Genomic DNA, 9,241 nt, shown 5'->3' with positions numbered 1-9,241 from the left:
CTCTCCTCTGCTCTGGCTGCCAAGCCAGAGCTGACTGCCTCCTCGCCAGAGCTAGCACTTGATGAGTTTGGCTCTGCTGCTGCTGTAGATGGTCCAGCGCACCCGACAGTTGCCCTATGGTGGTCTCAAGGCGTTTGATAGTGGCAGCCTGAGACTCCATACTTTGCTTGGTCATCTCAAAGTTTTGCTTACTAACCTCCATAAAAGCCTGCAACGTATCCTCCAGAGATTGTTTTTGAGTTTGAATTTGCTATGCACTCTGGAATTGATTGCGCTGAACGTTTTGCATAGGGGCAGGGGACGGTTCCATTCTTCCCATCTTCATTTGCTGCACATCTCGCATTATTGAGGCCAATTGTTTCTGCATCTCAAATTGATTCGTCACAGCGTTGGCCTCAACTTTCTTTCCACGGACCAACTTTTGTTGAGAGCTCTCTGCTAATGTTTTGAATATCTCCTTAAGCTCTGCAGCAGTCTTCCGAGCTATGTTCCCTCCTGCGGTGCTGTCCACCATAAATTGGGCAGTTTGCACTAACCCATCGTAGAAAACTTGCATCAACATCACATTGGGGAGTTGATGTTGCGGGCACTGGCGGAGGAGTTCTTGGAATCTTTCCCAAGCTTCATGAAAGGGCTCGTCCATTCCTTGGGTGAATTCCATGATTTGAGTCCTGAGCTCCTGAGTCTTGTGGCTGGGATAGTATTTTAGCATGAACTTCTCACAAGCTTCTCCCCAAGTGGTGATAGAGTTGGGCGGCAAAGTTAGCATCCATGTTCTCGCCCGATCTTTAAGTGCATAGGGGAAGCACTTGAGCTTAAGTTGGTCCTTCGTGAGACTCAGCAAGGGAATGGTTTGAACTTATGTGCAAAAATTGCGCATGAATTGCAGGGCATCCTCACTCGGCATCCCGTGAAACACCGGCAGCAAACTTGAGTCATTTGGTTTGAGAATGTAGTTTCTCACGGCGGCAGGGAGCACGATCGCTGAAGTGTTTGTGTCTCCAATTACAGGCCTGGTGAAATCTCCCATGTACTCCATGTTCTGAGCCATCTCTTCTTTGTTTGTGTTCTGCTCTACTCGGTCAGAGCTGGCTTCAGAGTGCGCCTCAGAATCAGAGTCAGAGTATAACACGTCTGCTCTGGTATGTGTGCGAGTGTTATCCAGCGGGGAAGTTAGTTTTCTTTTTAGACTACGGTGTCCCTGCATACACAACACTTAACACACGGATTAAACGCACCGGGTGGGAGGAAAAGAAAAGTAAAAAAACAAAAACGTAAAGTAAAGAAATAAGAAAAACGGAAAGAAAAGTGACACAACTAAAACGCCTAAAACCTTCCCCGGCAAAGGCGCCAAAATTTTGACTCAACTAGAAACACCTCTAGATTGACTTGCAATAGGACAAGGACACTCTAGCAGTGGTAAGTTAACCCAATGTCGTCTCTCAAGGAAGATCTTAAAGGGCTTTTAATTATGTCACAAGAAAACGGTAAACTAGGGATTGAAAGCTGTAAAATTATCTAAAGCTGGGAAAATAAACTTAACTAGAAACTTAAACTAAAGAGTTATCAAGGCATGAAAAAGAATTATTAACTAATGCTTGTAATTTAAACTTAACTAAAAACTTAATCTTAAAATTATCTAGGCGTGAAACTATTAAACCCTAGGCAAGAATTAAATGAACTTAAAGTAAAGAATTAACTAGGCAAATTGAATTTAAATAACTTTAATTAAAACTTCCAATCTAATCTAACTAGGCAGAAACTAAATTGCATAATTTAAAGAAAGCATCATAAAAAACGCATAAGTAAATTTGCAGAATTTAAAGAAAGCATAAGTAAAAGCAAATAAATAAACTTGATTAAAGAAATACCGTAAATCGTCTCGAGAAGTAATCTGTCACGTAATTACAACTCTAAACGGGAACTAATCTAAAACATGAATTTAAAGAACTATAAACTAAACTAACTAGAACAGAAATCGAAACTAACACTAGAAAAGTAGTAAACCTAAGCTTTAGCTAACTTGGCGGAACTAAAGATTAGGGCAAGGATCATCTAACTAAGTGCCGGAGGCAAGAGGATTGATTTTACAATGAAAACTAAGCCCTATTTATAGACCTTAAATCCCTATGGATCACCATGGAAGTTGCCATGCAAAGCTGGACTCTAAAAGGAATAGAATCGTGCAAAGGAAGGTAAGTCCAGCTGTGACGCGCGTTGCAAGTCATCTCCATTCTGGCCGAATTCACAGCTCTCGCCAGAGGAACGGCTTCCGCTCTGGCTCTTTGTTTCTCTGACTGGTGATTCCGCTGGAGCTTATGATTCCTCTGGCGCTTTCGATTCCTCTGGCGCTTTCGATTCCTCTGGCGCTTACTCTCGGTTTCTCTGCCCTGACTTCGCTGCTCTGGCGATGACTTCGCTGCACTGGCGATGACTTCGCTGCTCTGGCATGCGCATTTCTCTGGCGAGTGATTTCAGCAGCGAAGTGATTTCTCTAGATTCCCATTTCGCTGCTCTGGCATGCGGGGCTTCGCTTCTCTGACGTGCCAGAGTATGCATAAAAACACGATTCTTAGCCCAAACTCTCCAAAATTTGCATTCTTCATTTCAAAATCCTAAATCTCCTGCAAAACATAAAATACACCATAAAACGCACCAATTTCCAGAAGATTATCTTAAAATAAAGCTCATGCAAACCCCAAAATTTAGAACAATTACGCATAAATCAGAAAAACAAGAAGCAGTCAAAGGAACCAGCGGAACTCAAACCAGAAGACTTCTTCAGTCAATATGCTCTATTAACTGAAAGATTCAACATGATGGAATCTAAATTCCGCAAATACAGGAAGTTCCACAAGCAGCACTACAAAGGAAAAGAAAGAGAAAGCAAGTCCAGATATTCCACTGACAGAAGCGGAGAAAGAAAGTCAACCGCTATTGATCTAAAAGATGTGGAATGCTATGGATGCAAGAAGAAAGGGCACTATCGATCTGAATGCCCTCAAGTGTCGCAGTCTGAGCACAAAGAGATGAAAGCTAGGAGAGAACACAAATATGCGAAGAAGAAAGCGATGGTTGCTGACGATGCAGGATCTTCCGAATATGCATCAGAATCATCTGCCTTCAACTCCACCAGCTCAAATGATGAGAGCCAAGCCCTGATGGCCAACAACACCGAAAGCGTGGCCGACAACAGCTACGACAACAGAATGAATGGGCCAGAGGTAAACTCTTACTCAAAAACTCCTTATACTGATAACTCTTTGTTGTTTACAGGAGACTACTCAGAATTTGGAGATAGCTCAGTCGATGAAACTGAAGAGTACGATCAGCTCATGACTGATCACTGTCAGTTAAGGAAAATGTTCGAAGATCTTCTCATGCAGAATCAGAAAATAGAAAAGGAGATCAATGAAGAACGAATCAAGAATCAGACGATCATCTACTTTCCAGACGAAACCTGTCTTGATGGACTGATCAAGGAGAATAATCGACTGGAAGAAAAGCTCATAATTTCTACATCAGAATGTGATAGAGGATCTCATGAAATTAAAAGGCTCACTCACAAATTGGAGAAAACAGTCAAAGACTGTATGACGAAATCTCCCATGATGACTAACTTTCCTTCAAAAGCTCTTGTGGAAAGCATCGGAGGAAAGGTGGTTCCTGCCGACAAAGGAAATAATATCATGATCAAAAAAGTGACTGACACATATGAAGACAACACTTCAGAAGAGTCTAAGGATCATGATATTGAAGAAATTCAGAAACGAAAACTGATGGAAAGAAGAAATGTTCCTCCTCCTCAAAGCTACAGACGAGCTAAGGAGACCCCCAACCAGTTGATCCTACTAAGAAGACTGGAAAGAAGATTTCAGTCAAAATATGGGGAAGAAACGTCAGAACTAAAACGACAACTTGTCAACGGAGCACAGAAGCAGAGTCTTCCTCACCAATCCAGGGGGAAGAACAACAGAAACAATCAAAAATTGAAATCAATTCAGTTCCGAAGAGAACAACAACCATGGAGACAAATCAGTGATAAGTCCAGACGAGCTAAAGATTATCCACATAAGCATGCAAATGGACATCAGAAGACTCATGTTCCACAACATCAGTCAAGTCTCCATCAGTCGAGGATAACTCACGTATCTCAAAGGAGATACTCAATGGAGCAAAGGAGACCTCAATACTTCACCAAACAAAGCTTCTACAAAAGCGAGGCTCCTAAAAGGAAAGCTCAACAGGAGAAAGCTCATGTGCCAACTGAAGCACCAACCACTTCAGTCAGACAACCAGTTAAGCGCAAAAGATCAGCACCAAGACCAGTTCTGAAGCAGATATGGGTTCCAAAAGGAACACGAGCTAACAATGAAGGACCCAAACCTTGATTGGGTACCTAAATTAACTCTTCCTTGCAGGGCAAAAATAGGAAACACAAAAAGAAGGAAGAAGTTAAAGCCTCGATCAGAACATGGTACCTGGATAGCGGCTGCTCGAAGCACAAGACAGGCTACAAAGAATATCTCACTCAATATGTTGAGAAAGTTGGATCACAAGTTGCATTCGGAGATAACTCAATCGGCGAAACAAAAGGCTATGGTGTACTCGACATGGGTAACGCCAATATCAGTAATGTTAGCTATATTTCTGGACTAAAACATAATTCGTTGTCTGTGAGTCAATTTTGTGATAGCGGATTCGCAGTGAAGATCAAGAAAGATGAATTCACTGTTAGAAACAGTCTGAAGAAGGTGGTTCTGAGAGGGATCAGACAAGAAAGTCTCTACATCGTATCATGGGAAGATAGCCCTCCTGAAACCTGTCTTATCAGCAAAAGCAACTCAGAGCTCAACTGGCTGTGGCACAGAAGACTCAACTACCTCAACTTCAAAACGATCAACAAACTTGCTAAGCACCAACTGGTAGAGGGCCTACCCTCTATTGTGTTCCAGAAGAAGCAAGAATGTGAAGCATGTCAAAGAGGAAAACAAACTAGGACGTCATTCAAGTTAAAATCAGGACACTCCTCTGGAAGAATTCTCCAACTACTTCACATGGATCTGTTTGGCCCAATCTCTCCCAGAAGTTACAACAGTAGAAAATATACCTTAGTTGTCGTAGATGACTATTCTCGGTATACTTGGGTCATATTTCTCTACAACAAGAGGGAGACACTGTTAGAATTGCCAAAGCTGCTGAAAAGACTAAGCGTTTAAAACGAAGTCAACATCATCAGCATTAGATCAGATCGAGGGACTGAATTCCTCAATGCCGTCATTCGTGACTACTGCAAAGAATGAGGAATCAGTCATCAAACTTCTGCAGCATGAATTCCTCAGCAAAACGGAGTAGCAGAAAGAAGAAACAGGTCTTTGAAGGAAGCAACAAGGACAATGCTATCCGAATCAAAACTCCCTTTGAAGTTTTGGGCTGAAGCAGTTAAGAATGCCAGCTAGACACAAAATCGCTCCTTCCTCACTCAAAAACATGGGAAAACTCCATACGAGCTATGGAAGAACATGAAACCTTGAATCTCATACTTTCATGTTGAGTTCAAAAAGTGTTTCCTTCACAACAATGGCAAAAGGAAGTTAAACACATTCGATAGCTAGGCTAATCTAGGAATTTTTCTTGGATACTCTAGAACTGAACGATCCAGCAAAACTTATCGAGTGTTTAACTCTCAAACTCTGTGTGTAGAAGAAACACCACATGTTATTTTTGACGAGTCTACTGATGATTTCAGGATACAGGAAACTGAAAGAAGTGCTGAGAACACTGAAGTTTCCAGAACTGAAATGAAAAGCACCGAACCCTCTACAGTTTTGGTGTGGGGACCAGGAAAAGAAGAGGATACTAAAAAACTTTAGTATCAGAAGATCAGCTAAAGGTCTGAAGATCCGACTGGAGTTACTGCAGATGGCATCAGTCAAGGGGGAACGCCGACAGTCGAAGAACAAGTTGAACCTGCTGCAGCAACACCAGTTCAACACTCCCCTGCTCAAGATACTATTGAAGGACTCAGAACTATTCTGACTGAAGAACCTCCACCCTCACCAAAAGAAAACAAGAAGTATCGAAGATGGTCTGAACTCCACTCAAAGGAGAACATCATCGGCGAACCATCAGACGGTGTGAAGACTCGAAGATCAATGTGCAACCTCGTCTGCGACATAAACTAAAACTGCATCAATGAAGATAAGAACTTTAGCTGTTTCTTATCATCTACAGAGCCCAAGGACATTGAAGAAGCTCTAAAGTCTACTCAATGGGTCATCGCAATGCAAGAAGAACTCAATAAATTCAATCGAAATTCAGTTTGGGAACTGGTGGATCGACCAGACAATGCAAAAGTGATTGGCTTGAAATGGATTTTCAAAAATAAGAAAGACGAAGAAGGTCACGTGGTGAGAAACAAAGCAAGGCTAGTAGCCAAAGGGTACAGTCAAGAAGAAGGAATCGACTACGATGAAACCTTTGCACCTGTTGCAAGACTGGAAGAAGTCAGGCTCTTCTTAGCCTTTGCCGCTTACAAAGGATTCAAAGTACACCAAATGGATGTGAAGTGCGCATTTCTCAATGGAGTGCTCACCGATGAAGTCTATGTGGAACAACCTCCGGGTTTCGAGATTGCTAGACCAGAAAAAATGTACAAGCTAAAGAAAGCGCTCTATGGATTGAAACAAGCTCCAAGAGCATGGTATGATACTCTTTCTGAGTATCTAGTAGAACAAGAGTTCAAGAAAGGATCTGTTGACAGAACCTTGTTCACTCTAAAAGAAGGAGAAGATCTCCTACTTGTTCAAATTTATGTCGATGACATAATCTTCGGATCTAAATCCGATCGCATGTGCAAGAAGTTTGCTGATATTATGACTAAGAAGTTTCGGATGTCCATGATGGGTGAAATGAATTTCTTTCTTGGACTACAAAGTCAAGCAGACCAGCGAATGAATACTGATTAATTAGTCGAAGTACGCCAAGGAACTGATCGCCAAGTTTGGTATTCAGCCCATGAAATCAGTCAAGATTCCAATGAACACAAACTGGAAGGTAGATCCAGGATCGGAAGGAAAATCTGTATCTTCAACCAAATATAGAGAAATCATTGGGTCATTACTGTATTTAACCGCCAGCAGACCAGATATCGCGTACGCAGTCGGGGTATGTGCAAGATATCAGTCGGATCCAAAGAAAGCTCATATGGATGCAGCAAAATGAATTTTGCGATATCTCAAAGGCACACCCAACTTAGAATTGTGGTATCCAGCTGACGACGACTTCAAGCTCTTCGGATACTCAGACTCTGATTTTTTCAGGATGCAAAATTGATCGCAAATCAACTTCGGGAACTTGTCAATTCCTAGGTGACTCAACTAGAACACCTCTAGATTGAATTTCAATAGGACAAGGACACTCTAGCAGTGGTAAGCTAACCCAATGTCGTCTCTCAATGAAGATCTTTAAGGGAAATTAATTATGTCACGAGAAAACGGTAAACTTTGGATTGAAAACAGTAAAATTAACTAACACTTGGAATTTAAACTTAACTAGAAACTTAAACTTAAGAATTAACTAGGCGAAAAGGAATTAACTAATGCTTGTAAATTAAACTTAACTAAAACTTAATCTTAAAATTATCTAGGCGAAATAAACAATAAAACCCTAGGCAAAATTAAACGCATTAAAGTAAAGGTAACTTGGAAGTTAAATGCGAATGAACTAAAAATTTAAAGACTTGTAAATTAAAGGCTTCTAATCTAATGAGCATAAACTAAATTGCATAATTTAAAGGAAATCATTAAAAAGCATAATTTTTTTTTTTAATTTGTTACAACCAAAGAAAGGAAAAAACCCACTCACACTCTAGCTCCTAAGGTGACTCGAACCCCCGACCTATTGGTTGGAGGACATTAAAAAGCATAATTGAAATTGCATAATTTAAAGTGCAGATTTTAAATTGCATAATCTAAAGAAACGCATAAACATGAAAGCAAGTAAATTAAATTAAATACTGAAATATCGTAAAATGTCTCGAGAAGCAACCTGTCACGAGATTACAACTCTAAACGTGAACTAACTAAAACTTGAATTGAAAGAACTATAATAAACTAACTAAGAACATAAATCGAAACTAAGAACTATGAAAGCAATAAAAACCTAAACTTTAACTACCTAGGCGGAAACTAAAGATTATGGCAAAGATTAAATCTAACTAAGTGCCGGAGGCAGAGGATTGATCTCTTGATTCACGTTCAAGCCTCCTTTTATAGACTTCAATCCAATCCTAATCATCATCAAACTCACGTTGTAAAACTAGACTTTCATAGAATTGTGCATTCAAAGGTAAGTCCAGCTGTATCGTGCTCTGCAAGTTATCTCAACTCTGGCGAAGATTGGCTAACTCTGGAAATTTGGCTCTGGAAAGGTATGACAGAGCTGAAAGTCAGCTCTGGAAAGTTCAGATCTAGCGAATATGGCAAAGCTGAAAGTCAGCTCTGTAAAGTTCACCTCTATAAAGTTCAGCTCTGAATATGTTGACTTTGTCGATCTTTAGCTCTGCTCTGCCGAGTTTACTCTGGCGCGTAAGTTAGCTCTGATGATTTAGCTCTGCTATGTCGAGTTTAGCTATGCTCTGATAAGTTTGTTCTGCTCTGGAGATTTCAGCACTGATAGTGAAGTTCAGCTATGGAGATTTCAGCTCTGACTATGAAGTCAGCTCTCCTCTGGTACAGAGCTATCCGCGCAGTTCTGCTCTGCACTGCTCTGCTGCGGGCTTTTCTACTCTGGCGCGGGCTTTTTAGCTTTGGACACCAGATTGCGTCTACAAACGCCATTCTAACCCAAAATCTCCAAAATTACACTCTTCCATCTATAAAACCTAAATCTCCTGTAAAACATAAAACAAACCCATAAACGCACCAATTTCCAGAATATTTAACTTAAAATACGCACATGCAAACCCCTAAAATAAGAACAATTAAGCATAAATCACTAGGCAACAAACTTATCTCTTGGTTTTCAAAGAAACAGACTTCAGTCGCCACTTCTACAACTGAAGCTGAATATGTTGCTGCGGGAAGCTGTTGTTCACAACTCCTATGGCTAGTCCAACAACTGAAGGACTATGCGATCGAAGAAAAGGAAGTCCCAATCTTTTGCGACAGCTCCAGTACTATTGCAATCTCATAGAATCCAGCTCCAAAGGACATTCTGGAAACTAGACATTTCAAGTGTC

Source organism: Salvia miltiorrhiza, chromosome 3 (genome assembly GCF_028751815.1).
Source record: "Salvia miltiorrhiza cultivar Shanhuang (shh) chromosome 3, IMPLAD_Smil_shh, whole genome shotgun sequence".
Lineage (NCBI taxonomy): Eukaryota > Viridiplantae > Streptophyta > Magnoliopsida > Lamiales > Lamiaceae > Salvia > Salvia miltiorrhiza.
This window is presented reverse-complemented; position numbering follows the sequence as displayed.